A 16,922-nucleotide genomic window follows, 5' to 3' on the forward strand; every position below is an offset into this window, starting at 1 on the left:
TCTTAACAAGCACCATAGCATTGAATTCCCTCCTGAGGGCACTTTCAAAGCAGGGATCATTAGCAGCAGCCTCAGTGGAGATCCCAAGAGCTGCCTGAGCCAGTGTGAGGCTGCTTTCCCCTATAAACCCTTGAAGGCTCCAAAGCAGGAGGCATGGAGGTCCCTTGTAGTATACACGGGTGTGCGCATCAGTCAAGAAACTAAGAGCTGGCCCAGTGCAGCAGTGGAAGGTAGGTGTCTTTGCAGAGCGAATAAGGGCTTGTCCATATGGGGCGGTGGTAAATCTGAACCTTTCTGGGGTTTGTCCACACAGGGAGTCAGTGTATGGCAAGCTGGAGTGGAAATCTACAGTGCGGTAGGTTGCTGTGCAGTAAGGGGCCATGCAGACCCTGCTATCACACACTAAAAGTCCCCTAGTGGATTTTGCCCTAGTGCTGATTGAAATGGAGGTAGGTCAATACGCACCAGGGAATGTTTAGTGCACTGAAGCAGGGTCAAAAGAGTGTTAGTACGTGGCAGGCTAGTGCTCTGGAGAGTCACAACCCAGCATCCCATGATCTAACTCTCCCTTTAGAGAAGCCCTTGGTCAGATCCTGGGGATCGCACATAGGGTGGAAACAGTGCAGTAGTGGGAAGGACACAGGAGGAGCTGTCTCTCAGGTGCACACCATAGCTATGCATATCCTGCTCCCTCATACTTCCTATTCTGCCCTTATTTGTCTCATTCCTCCTTTCCCGTCTCAACAGGGCTGAACTGCGACACTGCGGAGCATGGCTGGGAGCATTGAGTTCCAGCTGTTCTGTTGCAACTGGGATGCTACACAAAATCCAGGCCCAGACACTCTCACTCTTCAACTGGGCAGCAGAGTGCAGCTGGGGTAAAGGGTGTCTCAGGGTGCCAAGGAGAGGAGGAAAGGGAGAGAAGTCTGTATGAACCTGTTTGGGGCATTCCCTTTGTGCATGGGGCAGGACACTGGGCAGAGGGAGTTTCCCAGCTGCACTACTAGTCAAGGTCCTGCTCTCAGTGTCTCAGGCATTAGCATGAGGAGAGTATGCTCACGCACTGCTCTGCTGCTGCTCACATGCAGGCTCCTGAGCTGCACCTGCTGTCCCAGAGCTGGGGGAAGAGAGGAGAGAGCGTCTCTTCTTTTCCCATTTCCTTCATGGGACTGGGAATGGAGCAGAGGGTGAGAAGAGAAGCAAATGCATGGATGGGCAGAGTTTAATGGGGCTGGGAATTTCAGGGGAGTTAGATGACCAACTCCCCTTAATTTTTCAACAGTTTCTAATTTCTTTAGGTCCCTTTGAATATCCCAGCCTCAGAAAAGAATCAGGGAGTTTCACTGAAAGAGGAGATGAACAAGATGGGACATGTGAGAGGTTAAGGACTAATAAATGGGACAGAGAAACTCCATCAGGTGCACCTACAAATCAAGAGTGACCCAGTCAACTAGCAGACAACACCTTTAGCACTCAGACATGAAACAATTTTCTTTTTATACAATGTGTATTTGTCTCCTGGAACTCACTAGAGATCATTGAGTAATTAGGAAACTGAACAATGGGGCAAGCTATAGCTCTGGATGGTTTTGGGTAGGGGGCTAACCTGGGAAGTTGGACACGTGGGGTCAATTCTCTGTTCTCCAGCAGGCTCCCTGGGGCCCTTGGGGGAATTGCTTAGGCCAGATTTTAAAGGTCTTGAGGCACCAAATGATGTAGCTGGGCACCAAGTAGAATGCTGAAAAGCATCTCAGCAGGTTATGCATCTAATATCCTTTGGCTTGAATTGAAGTTAGGCAGTGAGGCCGATGAAGGACTTTGTAAAATCCCACTGGGCACTGCTCTGCATTTTTAGGCACTAAGTATCTTATCAAACTGTCCCTCTGGGCCTCAGTTCTCCATCTGTACAATGGGCACAGAAACCTTTTCCAGTCTCACTGTGGCCTTGTGAGGATAAATACATTAAGGACTGTGAGGTGCTCCAATACTACGATGTTGCTCGGTCTGTAACCAGCACATTTCTATTGTTCTGGGTATTTGGGAATAGTCACTGAGTGAAGGCTTATTAAGGACCTTAGACCATGCAGTGCACTACTAGGAAAACAACTGAACTACAAAGGCTCTATCTATCTGTCTGTCTGTCTACTCAGAATTTACAGCTCCTGGTTCTGACCTCACCTGGGCAGCTGTAAAATGGGAGGATCTCTGGCAGAATTTAATATTGCAAAAAACAGTTTGGGAGATCAGAATTAGACCTTAGATTTATTCATGTGAGGAAAGCTGTGAGATCGTTCTTGTTAAAGCCATTTCTTTACTCTCTCTTACCGCCCCTGACCATTTTTAGAGTGGGCTAAAACTTCCCAGTGGCTATCGTCCTTTGAGGAACAGCAGATCCTTTGTGGCTCTGCATAGCTTGAATTAAGATCCTGATTCAGCAAAGCCCTCAGGACCAGATTTTTAAAGCTATTTAGGGGATGCTGAGCTCTGTGTTACAACAACTCCCAATTGATTGAGGAGCCTAAATTCCATTTTCAAAAGGGATTTAGGCATGGAGGAGTCTAAATCCCATTGGCTCTCAATAGAATGTATACTCCTCAGTGCTTAAATCTGGGAAAATCAGATTTAGGCTTTGGCATTGTGATGCTGAGTGCTGCAGCACCTAAATAGCTTTAAAAATCTGACCTTAAGGCACATTGGTTGCCTAAGTACTTTTGAAAATCCCACTAGGCACCTATCTGCAACTTTGGATGCCTAACTGCCTCTGGATATCTGTCCTTCTGCACTTGCTTAAGCTGATGGGGTGTTTGTGCCTTTGAAAGTCTCGTCTCTGAGTTTTAGTATTTTTCTTTGTACCTAGATGCACCTCATAGAGAAAGCAGAAGGGACAATAGAAACCGATCACACAGAATCCATCCGATTGGGATAGAACTCCCTGAACTTCCACTTTCTCCGTCTGGGTAACATTGTGCAGTCGGGAACATCCGCATCAAGTGCTAGTGCTACAGCACCTTCACACCCCATGACTACTTCCTGGGGAACTGTCCGTGTGGAGACCTGCACACATCCACAGCCTGCGCAGATACGGCAGTCTCTGACGAGAATAGCACATTCTGCAGTGCTGTTTCGCACATTGTTTGGTGGTTCTCTGCAATACAGATGTTGCTCCTACACGAGTCTGAACGGATTAGTATATGCAATACCCCTGCGTATGCAATCTGATGACGCAGTTGTGCCTCCAGCTTGCAGTCGGGGTCTGGATAGTGATTTCTAACTTGTGTATAACCATGTGTTTATTGTTGCAATTACCACCTGTGCCCAATGAAATGACGCTTTCTTTGTGATGTCTCCAATGCGAAAACTCTCCTGCAGTGACACCGACGCATGATACACTGGTTGTTTTCATACTCACCTCGCTAGACTGCCATTGCCCATTCCTATTCACTGTGAATCTAATGTTTTCATTGCTGACGATCCTGAGAACCTTCCACTACCAGGAGGCAAAGGCTTTTCGCCCTGCTTTTCTCCGTCATTGGGTTAGTTTTCTATGGACCCTAATGACTTGTGTACTGCTACCAAACCAACACTAACGAAAGCTTGAACAGTTGTTCTTTGTCTTCGACCAGTCTGATCCCAGCTCAAATCCCTCCTCTACAGCCTGCGAAACAAAGAGGTGAAGGAGTGCCCGAAAAGAGTCCATCGGTAATGATGTTGCTCAATCACATTAGATGAGTCACTAATCTGTGAGGAATCTATCTGTTAGACGAGCAAGAAGTTTATGTTAGTAAGGCCCAGTCATGCCAATAGGCACTGCTTTCGGAATGTGAGACATACTGTGTCTTGGTTGATGACATTCCTTCCTGGCTAAAGCTGAATACTGCTCTGCGTAATTGGAAACCTGACTGCTGCACCTACACTCCACAAGGTGCATTGAGATCAAGACTGTTTCCTTCTATTTCCATCCCTAGTTGGGAAAATGCACATTCTCACCTCGCAAATACCCCGGGCTCAGATCCCTGTGGTGGAATATCTGGTTAAATATTTTCTCTCTCCTTGACGCCTGGATCCAAAAGCCCTTACACTTTAATCTGGGAAGGTGTACGGTCTTCCCTTTGTTTACTTATGTGTCACTTGCAAGGTAGAGGGGTGTAAGCGTGGCCTATAGTCAATGTAAGCCTAGGGTGTGTGGGACTTGATCCGTAGGCTAGTGAGTTAACCTAGGCTGAGTGTCCAAACTGAATATTAACACTAGATTTAGAATTTCTAGACCCAGACTCACACCAGTGAGAGCACTAGGCTCCACTATGCAGATCTAAGTCAAACCCTGATGCCGAGTTTCAGCTGGCGAAAGAGAGCTCTCCATCCCCAGCGTATCTTTGAAAGAAACTGGAACAAAAGACAGTGACTGCAAGGATGTGAGTGACTTGCGGGGCTAAGGCTAAAAAGAGAATTATCTGGTAAAGGGAGCATTCTGGAACTGGGAGGATCTATCTGATCGTTGAATTAGAACATAGAATTGGACATTTTCATTTTATTTCTTGGTAATTTCTTTGTTCTTCTGTCTACTGGAACACTTTAATCTACTTTGTTATTTAATAAAATCACTTTACCTATTAATCCTAGATATTTATTAATACCTGGGGGAGCAAAAACTGTGTCATATTCTTCTGTCATGTTTAGAGGTGTATATTTTATTCATATTTGTATGAGGTTTACTGCATAGGTACAACAAGATAATGAGATTTAATTTGATCTAAACCCATTGGAGTTTCATCTACTGTAGTCAAAGACAAGACATTACGTAGCTCTGTTTCAAGTAAACTGGCAGCTTGGGCAATAATTCAAGCCTCGGGTCTTGGCTGGGAGTGGAGCAGGAATGAAAGGCTCGCGCAAGACAGGTATGCGAGCCGATTGGTCAGGGAAAGCGGTAGAACTACCTGGAACTCAGGGGCGCAGTCCAGGGATCTGTTCAACTCCATCACAGTCACGTTGAAGCACTTGTTTGCGTGTGTTCGCTCGTATTTCAGGCAATGGGCAGAGCTTCCATGAGGCACTGGTGACTCATTTGCGAAGGGCATTTCTGACTTCAAAGAAGCACACTGGTGAGGAAGGAAGGTGATACCAGACCTGAAGACCTCAAACGGGTGTCGCTGCAGGCTCTCTGGGAGAGTCACGAAGTTCCCGTTTAGACGTGCTCTCTGCAAGCGACACAGCACAAGACTGGTGGATCCCCATTGTCACTGCAGAGCTAGTATACCAGACTTTTGCTCATGAAAAGATCATTCTGGAGCCTTTTAGCAGATTGCCGGACCTTCAGCACACAGACACATTACCAGGGAAGCCATTCCTGGTCAAACGGTAGATTGCTATACACAGAGTCTCAGGTTCCATTCTACCAATTGGGGTTGGACAGTAACGGAAGGTGAAGCAGTGACTGATGGTGTTTAGGCAGTCAGGTGTGTGTTTAAGCCAAACGTAGGGGCCCTAAACAATATCCCCAGATAGTGTCTGCTGAGAGAATGGTTTCCCCACTGCACTGGGTCCAGATTGTTAAGGTGCTCAAGAGCCGGAGTACCGACGCTGCAAAGACTATGTCCGTGGTATGCAGGCCCTTGGGACCAAAGAGGCGCAAGTTATGGCCAACATGGGCTGCCCTGGAAGTTCATGAGGCCAGGGTTTCTGCAAGTCAGGCGTCTATATTAATGACACCTGGAACCTATCCAAAATGACAATGTATAAAGTGGAAATCATATTCCATGGTTATTCGTAGAGGAGCCCATGTTCCCCTTTTGCTGGGCTTATGAAACAGACCTGACACAGAAGCTTTGGCAAAAGAGGCTTAATTATTCCCTGCAGATGAATGGGTGTTGAATGTGCGTTTGTCAGATTGATCCTCAAGCCTGTTGAAGTTTGGGCGTACATTGCATTGTAGGACCAAGACCAGTGCTCAGACTACACAGATTTAGGGCCATCAAAATAAAATAAGATGAATGATGTGTTGAACCACCATTCCAAGCAAGCCAATCACAAAATCGATGTCAATAAGAAACCGCAAGTGGGGTGGAGGAATGCATACTCATCGGCAGCTCATCCGGAGAATGGGTAAAGTTCCAAAAAGTGCTAGCTGACCTAGAGAAATCATGATTTCCAATACACAGGCACAGATCCAGCTCCTTAGGTCTTCTGAAAGGAACTCATGCTCTGAAAGTCTTTAGTGCTTTCGATAAATTCTCCATGAATATACTTAATCCTAGGCCTCTGACAAATTAATGACACAGGGAGATAACTGAAGGCAGGACAGAGTGAGCATGTAAGGTTGCTCCAGGCAGCTGAAGGTGAACCTTCACTGGAGAGGCGACTCGTGCAGCAGGCTTGTGCTAGTTGTACAGAATAGCTGCGGACGTTGTAGGGTGGGTCAAGCCTGCGGTGACCTAGCTGAGCTCTGAGGTGAGGGATGTCATTATGACCTGACCTATACTTTATGGTTGTTAAAAAATTTTCTAATTGATGTGTTGACATCCTTCCTATTCACAATAATTCAGGATGAATTAACCAGACCCCCTCCCTAAGCAATGGTGTGTGAACTGCCAAGAATTTGGACTGAGTGGGCAGAAGAGTGTGGCGGGCATGGTGGCGTGTTAGAGAGGAGAGAGAAGAGAAACACACAGAAGAGAGAGAGACCCTGAGGACCAAGCAAGGAAAGCAAGCAGTAGCATGCAATCGTGGCCAGAAATGAGAGTTTGGGTCGCAATGAGATGGCAAATGAGACTTGGGGGTAAAGCAAGAAGCGCTCCTTTGTCTTGATTCCTCAGCATTAGAATAAGCGGACTTCGTACATTCCTGTCAATAAAGAGATTGGATCAAAGAACTACAGACTCCATCATTCTACTTCAACTGGGCTCCTACGGCTCCAAACTGGACTACCACTCGGGCCAAAAGGGATACCCATACGCTGTCTCTCCCTGAATGGAGATACCAATTGTGTGGGGAGGGTGTGAACCCTAATCCCTCAGCATCTAACCAGGGGTCATCTGTTTTTGCAGTAGAATAGCTGAAGAGTGTGGAGTGTGTATCTTTGCTGGTTCCTGAAGAAAAACACCTGCTTGATAGAGTAATGGAGTTTCATTGTCAGGATAACTCTGTTAATCTGTTAGCCATACAATGTCCAGCCTCTTTGATGACTACAGTCTAATCACCATCCTGAGAAAGGTATTTTTGTTCAGAATTGCCATCTTTTTTTATTGTATGTCCCTGTGAGTTCTGCATGCCGGAAATTGTGCGGCACACACTTCCATCCCCTAGAGTGGAAGGCAGTCTGTGCCTGCAGGCCGGCGTCAGCCTGATATTATTAGTGATTTTGTTGTAAGGTACATGTATCAGAATAGCAAGCTTACTGGTGGCAAACAGACCTGGAGGCCAAGCGGGACTGTCTCGTGACTTCCAGTTAGGGCGTTGTAGTGTTGAGGGGGACCACTTGATCTTGGTTGGTGAATCCAAGTCTAGACCTCACAGTCAATGGGGTGGTTGTGCCTTGCTTCTGACAGTCTGCCCTGATGGTCTGTGCTCTTCAACATCCATCGGGCGGAGCAGCCTTCTTCCTGGCATCTGGATGGCACTGAGTGAGCCAGGTGGTCCTTGGAAAGCTGTGCGCCACATCCTGACAAAAGTGGGTATTCACCCACCGAGTTAGCTCGATACGTCGTTAGTCTACTAAGAGCCACAGGACTTTTGCTGCTTTTAATGTGACATACACTCCCCGTCTTCATGCAACTCAGGGCTGGAAAAGGTGTGAAGTGGCATTACACTTTACAATGTGTATCTGTGTCGGGGGAGTAGGTCAAGTGTTGACATAGGGCCAGGGCGGAAGAGTGTCCAATGCAGACAAGGCGAGTGGGGAATGTGTGGTGTGGGTTTTTTACAGTATTGCACAATAGGGCAGAGTTAGACGTGTGGGGATTTATCCTCGTGCAATTTCTTGCTTCTCAGAAGTCAGAATTTTTTCCCAATCAGCCTTCAGGAAGGGCCGACTAAACTGGCACCTAATAACATTAAATTTTTATTTTTTAACATTTTGTTTCTATTTTTTTAAAAGAAGGAGCAATTTGTGGTGGAAGTTACTGGCTGTTTCGAGCCCCCTGTTGGGACCGGTGTTTCTGCAGCAGGGCCACAAGCAGAGACTGGTGGTACCCCATCGTCATGCAGACTTGGGATGACCAGAATTTGCACTGGGACCATGATTGTATGTAGACAAGGAGCCGGAGTACAGACACTGCAAAAGGTACTATTCCATCGGTATGCAGGCCCTTGGTGACCACAAAGGCAAAGTTATGGGTGCCAAAGTGGCCTGTCCTGGAAAAGTTCATGATGCCAGGGTTTTCTGTCAGTCAGGCATCTACCTTCATGGACAGGCCAGAACACTATTCCAAATGACAATGTCATAAATGTAATTACTGTTCCCATGGTTATTCTAGGGGATCCCATGTGCCTTCTTTTGCCAGGCTATATGAAACCATATCCTGATCAGAGGCCATGTCAAAAGGAGGCTTAATTATCTTCTCAAAAGGTGTAGAACGGTGGGTGGTTGAATGTGCGTATGTCAGATTGAAATCCTTAAGCCTGAGTTTGGGCTAACATTGCAGTGTAGACATTCCCTAAGACCCAGTGCGTCAGACCCAAAACAGATTAATGGCTATCTAAATAAAATAAATGATGTGAATGATTTGTGTTGACACAATCTCTTTGCTACAGGTTGTGTGGGCATTTTTCTTTTCTCTCTATTTCCGTGTTCTCAGAAGTCAGAGTTTTGCTGAACTCAGCCTTTGGGAAGGGCCTGAACTATCACCGGACACCTTAACTTTGCATTAACAAAGGGTTTTTGTGACATTTTATTTCCTGGTTTTTTAAATGGAGGAATATTTGTTGGTGGGAGTTACTAGCCGTTTAGAAAACTGTCGTTTTCAACTAGGTTTGCAGTGGATGTGCAACTGGGGCTCGGTAATAATCAAAGGACCTAATTTTTATATTGTACTTTCCATCAACACATCTCCAAGAGCTTGAGATCCTTATCCCCATTTTACAGATGGGACACTGAGGCACATGGTCATCCAACAGGCCAGTTGCAGAGCTGGGAATAATCCCAGTCTAGTGGTTTCTCCACTGGGCCAGACAGTTGCTCTGTGATTCCACAGTGCTCCTTCCCACTCTTCTGCATGTTTTGTTATATTTCCTTCTTGTCCTACCCTCGGTGCATGTGGAGAACAATGGATCATCATCCTCTTTCTAACTACTTGGTACGTCTCTGAAGACTGTTACCACGTCCCCCCTCACTCTTCTCTTCTCCAGACTAAACTCGCCCAATTCTTTCTACTTTTCCTAACAGGTCAGGTTTTCTAAATCTCGTTACCATTTTTATTGCTCTCCTCTGTACTGTGTCTAATTTTTTCCCCATCTCTCTTAAAGTGCGGTGCCCGGAACTAGACATACTACTCCAGCTGAGGCCTCACCAGTGCCGAGTAGAGCTGAACAATTACTTCCCAGGTCTTACATACAACACACCTGTTAACTCACCCGGGAATGGGCAAGCCAGCCCAGACAGTCAGCAAAGAATAACTTCTATGGGCCAAATCCTAAGGAACTCGTTCTTCTCTAACTCAGGCCATACCTACACTACAAAATTAAGTCGACCTAACTTACGCCGGCGGACAGTCACCACAGTAATTACATTGTTCATGCCTATCTGCATTTTGCTCCTTGTGTCGGCGGTGTGTGACCTCACTAGGAACACTCGTGCCGATTGCACTGACAGTGTGGGGCATTGTGGGAAAGCTCCTGAACACCAATAACATTCGACATAAGCAACGCAGTGTCTACATTGACATTAACTACATCAACCTTGACTCTACGCCGCTCGTGGAGGTGGGTTTATTAAGTCAACATAGTGGGACAGTTATATCAGCAGGAGTGAAATTTAAGTTTAAATGCTTCCATAGTTAGGTCGACGTAAGATGCCTTGCGTCAGCCTAACTCTGTAGTAGAGACCAGACCTCAGTAGTCAATGGCCATGATGTTTACACGGGCTTAACAAGCACCATAGCATTCAATTCCCTCCTGAGGGCACTTTCAAAGCAGGGATCATTAGCAGCAGCCTCAGTGGAGATCCCAAGATCTGCCTGAGCCAACGTGAGGCTGCTTTCCCCTATAAACTCTAGAAGGCTCCAGAGCAGGAGGCATGGAGGCCCCTTGTAATATAAATGGGTGTGTGTATCAAGCAAGAAGTCAAGAGCCGGCTCAGTGCAGCAGTGGAAGGTAGGTGTCTTGGCTGAGCAAATAAGGGCTTGTCCATGCGGGGTGATGGTGCACAATTATGGGGTGTTAATTCTAAAGTGCCTCAATGTGTTGGGCACAAAGGAACTTTCAGTGGGCACCAGCAAGAGTCTACACGAGCCAGTTCGCGTGCCAGACTTTGGTGCCTTTAGAAATCCCATTGCTCTTGAGTACACAACCTCACCCTGTAGACAAACGCTGAGAACAGGAGACAGAGGGGAGCAGCATGGAAGTGGAAACCAGATCCCCACACCCACTCAGCATCGACACAGAGGTCGCTGCTTCTTGCTGAGGATTAAAGGTAAATGTGAACCTTCCTGGGGTTTTTCCACACAGGGAGTCAGTGCGTGACAAGCTGGGATGGAAATCTACACTGCGGTAGGTTGCTGTGCAGTAAGGGGCCGCATGGATCCAGCTATCACACACTAAAAGTCCCCTAGTGGATTTTGCCCTAGTGCTGTTTGAAATGGGGGTAGGTCAACACGCACCAGGGAATGTTTAGTGCACTGGAGCCGGGTCCACACAGCGTGTTAGTACGAGGCAGGCTAGTGCTCTGCAGATTCACACCCCAGCTTCCCATGGTCTAACTCTCCCTTTAGACAAGCCTGTGGTCAGATCCTAGGGATCTCACATAGGGAGGAAACGGTGCAGTAGTGGGAAGGAGCACAGCAGGAGCTGTCTCTCAGGCCCACACCATAGCTGGGCATATCCTGTTCCCTCACCTCCTATTCTGCCCTTGATATGTCTCATCCTCCTCCATCCCCAACAGGGCTGAACTCCTACACTGAAGAGTGTGGCTGGGAACACTGAGTTCCAGCTGTTCTGTTGCATCCGGGATGCTGCACAAAATCCAGGCCCAGACACTCTCACTCTTCAACTGGGCTGCAGAGTGCGGCTGGGGTAGAGTGTGTCTCAGGGTGCCAAGGAGGGGAGGAAAGGGAGAAGGGTCTGTATGTGTCTGCTTGGGGCATTCCCTTTGTACACGAGGCAGGGCGCTGGGCAGAGGGAGTTTCCCAGCTGCACTGCTAGTCAAGGTCCTGCTCTCAGTATCTCAGGCATTAGCATGAGGAGAGCATGTTCACACCCTGCTATGCTGGTGCTCACATGCAGGCTCCTGAGCTGCACCTGCTGACTCAGAGCTGGGGGAAGAGAGGAGAGAGCATCTCTTTTTTCCCCATTTACTGCATGGGGCTGGGAACGAAGCAGAGGGTGAGTAGAAAAGCAGATGCATGGGTGGGCAGAGTTTAATGGGGGGAATTTCAGGGGAGTTAGATGACCAACTCCCTTTAATTTTTCAACAGTTTCTAATTCTTTAGGTCCCTTTGAATATCCTCAGCCTCAGAAAAAGACTCAGGGAGTTTCACTGAAAGAGGAGATGAACAAGATGGACATGGGAGGTTAAGGACTAATGAATGGACAGAGAAACTCCATCAGGTGCACCTACAAATCAAGAGTGACCCAATCAACTAGCAGACAACACCTTTAGCACTCAGACATGAAACACTTTTCTTTTTATACCATGTGTATTTGTCTCCTGGAACTCACTAGAGATCACTGAGTAATTCAGGAAACTGAACAAGTGGCAAGCTTATAGCTCTGGAAGGTTTTAGGTAGGGGGCTAACCTGGGAAGTTGGACACGTGAGGTCAATTCTCTGTTCTCCAGCAGGCTCCCTGGGGCCCTTTGGGGAATTGCTTAGGCCAGATTTTTAAAGGTGTTGAGGCACCAAATATCTAGATGGGCACCAAGTGGAATGCTGAAAGCATCTAAGCAAGTTAGGCATCTAATATCCTTTGCTTGAATGGGAGTGAGGCACTGAGGCTGATGAAGGACATTGTAAAATCCCAGTGGGCACTGATCTGCATTTTTAGACACTAAGTACCTTATCAAACTGAACCCCTCTGGGCCTCAGTTCCCCATCTGTACAATGGGCACAGAAACCTTTTCCAGTCTCACTGTGGCATTGTGAGGATAAATACATTAAGGCAGTGGCCCCCAACCTTTTGGTGGCCAGTAGCACATTCATGTTTTCAGAAGAGTGTGGAGGCGCACCAACAATTTTTCAAGGCTTATTTTGTATTTGTACATTAAATAATACGAAAAACATCATATTTAATATACTTCCCACTCTGGGTTGAAATAATACATATGTTGTGTCTTATTTGAATCACTCATTTTGGAGGAAAATATTAAACAATTAATAAATTGCAAAGCACAAGAAAACAGCATTATCAGTGCAGGAAGAATACTCACATACAGGATTGGCTCCAGGCACCAGTGGAGCAAGCAGGTGCCTGGCAGGGGGCCGTGGCATCTCTCCCCTGATGGACACTAGACGGGCCCCGGAGTTCTCTGTGCCCGGCAGGCACGGGGCAGCAGCTTCTCTTCTTGAAGCTGGAGAGAACCCGCGGCCTTGCACCTGCTGGGGACAGAGAGCACCGGCGCCCGCAGCCCTGGAGTTCTCTGTCTCTGTCAGGCACAGAGCTAGAAGAAGCCGCAGCCCTGCGCCTCCTGGGGACAGAGAGAAGAAGCGCCCGCAGCCCTGAAGTTCTCTGTCCCCAGCATCCACAGGGCCATGACTTCTTTCCCCTGCTGAGCACTAGGCGGGCGAACATAAATGCCCCAGCTGGCGCCATGGTGCCCGCAGGCACCGCGTTGGAGACCACTGCGTTAAGGACTGTGAAGTGCTCAGATACTACAATTTTACTTGGTTTGTAACCAACACACTTCCATAGTTCTGGGTATTTGTGAATAGTCACTGAGTGAAGGCTGATAAAGGACATTAGACCATACAGTGTGCTACTGGGAAAACAATTGAACTACAAAGGCTCTGTCTGTCTGACTACTCAGAATTTACAGCTCCTGGTTCTAACCTCACCTGGGCAGCTGTAAAATGGGAGGATCTCTGGCAAAAGTTAATATTGCAAAAAACAGTTTGGGAGGTCAGAGTTAGAGCTCATAGATTTATTCATGTGAGGAAAGGCTGTGAAATCATTCTTGTTTAAGCCATTTCTTTACTCTCTCTTACAGCCCCTTACCATTTTTAGTGTGGGCTAAAACTTCCCAGTGGCTGTCATCCTCTGAGGAACAGCAGATCCTCTGTGGCTGTGCATAGCTTGAATTAAGGTCCTGATTCAGAAAAGCCCTCAGGACCAGATTTTTAAAGCTATTTAGGGGTTGCTGTGCTCATTGTTGCAACAATGCCTAACTGATTGAGGAGCCTAAATTCCATTTTCAAAAGGGATTTAAGCATGGAGGAGTCTAAATCCCATTGGCTCTCAATAGACTGTAGAGTCCTCAGTGCCTACATCTGGGAAAATAAGATTTAGGCTTGGACATTGTGATGCTGTGTGCTGCAGCACCTAAATAACTTTAAAAATCTGGCCTTAAGGCACATTGGTTGCCTAAGTACTTTTGAAAATCCCACTAGGCACCTATCTGCAACTTTGGGTTCCTAACTGCCTCTGGATATCTGTCCTTCTGCACTTGCTTAAGCTGATGGGATGTTTGTGCCTTTGAAAGTCTTGTCTCTGAGTTTTAGTATTTTTTTTTGTACCTAGATGTACCTCATAGAGAAAGCAGAAGAGGACAATCGAACGATCATCACAGAATTCATCCTCCTGGGATTCGGGAATCTTCCTGAACTGCAGATCCTTCTCTTCCTGGTTTTCCTGGTGATCTACATTGTGACCATGTCTGGGAACATCCTCATCATTGCACTAGTTGTCACTGATCAGCACCTTCACACCCCCATGTACTACTTCCTGGGGAATTTGTCCTGCCTGGAGACTTGCTACATCTCAACCATCCTGCCCAGGTTACTGGCCAGTCTCCTGACTGGAGACAGAACCATTTCTGTCAGTGGCTGTTTTGCACAGTTTTATTGCTTTGGTTCTCTGGCAACTACAGAATGTTATCTCCTAGCAGCAATGTCTTATGATCGGTATTTAGCGATATGCAACCCCCTGCGTTATGCAGCCCTGATGAATGGCAGTTTTTGTCTCCAGCTAGCAGCGGTGTCTTGGATAAGTGGATTTCTAACTTGTGTAATAATGATGTGGTTTATGTTGCAATTAACATTCTGTGGCCCCAATGAAATGACCATTTCTTTTGTGATTTTTCTCCAATGCTAAAGCTCTCCTCAGTGACATCAGCATGATCACAATGGTTTAGTTTCATAGTCTTGCCTCCATAAACACGCCTTGCCCATTTCTATTAACTGTGACATCCTATGTTTGTATCATTGCTACTATCCTGAGAATCCCTTCCACCACCGGGAGACAAAAAAGGCCTTTTCCACCTGCTCCTCTCACCTCATTGTGGTTACACTTTTCTATGGGACCCTAATGACTGTGTATCTGCTACCAAAAACCAATACACTGAAAGCCCTGAACAAAGTCTTCTCTGTCTTCTACACAGTCCTGACTCCCATGCTCAACCCCCTCATCTACAGCCTGCGAAACAAAGAGGTGAAGGAGGCCCTGAGAAAAATCATCCGTTAATATATGTTGCTCAAATGAATTCAGATGGAGTCACTGATCTGTGAAGGAACCTATCTGGCTTAACGAACAAGAAAGTTTACATCTCGTAGGGCCCTAGCTCATGCCAATAGGCACTGCTTTTGGGAATGTGAGGACATACTATGTCTTGGGTTGATGACATTCCCATTTGTGGCTAAAGCTGATACTTGCTAGTGCCTTAATTGGAAACCTGAATGTCTTGCGCTCTACACTCCACAGGTTGACATGTGAGATTTCAGATACGTGTTTCATCTATTTCTCTGTTCTCTCTGAGTTGGGAAAATGCCACATTCTACTTGGCACTGGCCTCAGATCCCTGTGGGTGGAATTAGCTGGTTCAAATATTTTCTGTCTCCTTGATATCCTGGATTTCCAAAAGCTCCATAACTTTATATCTGGGAAGATTGTACTGGTGTTCCCATTTGTTGTACTGTGTGTCATCTTGCAATCGGTAGGAAGGGTGTGCCTATACTGGAATGTAAGCCTAGAGTCTGTGGGACTTGAACCCATAGGCTCAGTGGGTCTAAACCTAGGCTTGAGTGTCCACACGGAATATTAACACTAGGTTTAGAATTCCCTGACTCAGGCCTCACACCAGTGCTCAGGCATCTACGCTCCACTATGCAGCCCTAAGTCAAACCAGTTTGTGCCAGGTCTTCAGCTGGCTAAAGAAAGAGCCTCTCCAGCCCCAGAATATTTGAAGGAAACTGGAACAAAGGACAGTGACTGCAAGGGATGTGAGCAATTGCTGGACCCAGGCTAAAAGGAGATTAGTCTGTAAAAGGGAGCATTCTGCAACTGGTGAGGATCTTATCTGTATTCAGTTTGATTAGACAAAGATTTGAGCATTTTTTTTTAATTTGCTTGGTGACTTTTCCTTGTTCTATCTGTTACTACTTGGAACCACTTAAATCCTACTTTATGTATTTAATAAAATCACTTTTTACTTATTACTTAACTCAGATTATGTATTAACACCTGGGGGAGCAAACAACAGTGCATATCTCTCTGTCAGCGTTATAGAGGGTGAACAATGTATGAGTTTCCCCTGCATAAGGTTTATACAGGGTAAAACGGATTTATTTGGGTCTAGACCCCATTGGGAGTTTTGCATCTGAGTACTAAAGACAAGGACGCTTCTGTTAGCTGCTTTCAAGTAAACCTGCAGCTTTTGGGCAAGTAATTCAGACCCTGGGTCTTTGTTGGAGCAGAAGGGAATGTCTGGCTCGGCAAGACAGGATAGTGAAGTCCCGAGCTGGTAGGGAAAGCAGGGGTAGAGGTAGTCTGGACACTCAGGTAGCAGTTCCCAGGGGGGTTTCTGTGATCCAACCCATCACAGTCAGTGTTGGAAGCAGTTGTCTTGTGTGTGCTTTCACTCCTGTTTCAGGCAATGGGCAGAGCTTCCATGATTCGCTAGTGGATGTTTCAGGGGCATTTTCTGACCTTCAGAAGAAGGCACCTCTTGGAGGAGGATGAGGGTGATACAGATCTGGCAGACTCAAACTGGCTGATGCTGCTAATGGCTCTCCAAAGAGTCACTAATGCCCCCTGTGTAGACCAGTGCTTCTGCAGCAGGGCCACAAGCACAGACTGGTAGGACTCCATCGTCATGCAGACCTGGTATGACCAGACCTTGCTCATGAAGAAAGCTACATTTCCGAAGCCACCTTAGCAGCTTGCCTGGACCCTTCAGCACCACGACACATACGCAAGGGAAGCCATTCCTGTTCAAAAGTAGGTTGCTACACCCCAGAGTCCTACAGGTCCATTGCTAACCAGTTTGGGGTTGGACAGTCAACTGCACGGTGAAGCGGTGGCTGGGGTTTTTGAGGCAGTCAGGTGTGTGGTTTATCTAAAGGTGGGGGCCTAAACAATATCCCCAAAGTAAGTGCTGGCTTGGAGAGAATAGGGTTTCCCCATTTCACTGGGGCCATGATTGTATGTATTCAGGGAGCCGGAATACAGACACTGCAAAAGGTACTACTCCATGGGTATGCAGGCCCTTGGGGACCACAGAGGCAAAGCTTTGGACCCATCATGGGCTGCCCTGGAAAAGTTCATGATGCCAGGGTTTTCTGTCAGT

The 16,922-nt window shown here is 46.8% G+C and overlaps 1 pseudogene; it reads left to right on the forward strand.

Annotated features, from left to right (window-relative positions):
* The first annotated feature begins 13,879 nt into the window (after nt 1-13,879).
* On the forward strand, nt 13,880-14,879 carry LOC142047700 (olfactory receptor 11L1-like; annotated as a pseudogene).
* Nucleotides 14,880-16,922: the final 2,043 nt, after the last annotated feature.

Source organism: Chelonoidis abingdonii, chromosome 13 (assembly GCF_003597395.2).
Source record: "Chelonoidis abingdonii isolate Lonesome George chromosome 13, CheloAbing_2.0, whole genome shotgun sequence".
Classification (NCBI taxonomy): Eukaryota; Metazoa; Chordata; order Testudines; family Testudinidae; genus Chelonoidis; species Chelonoidis abingdonii.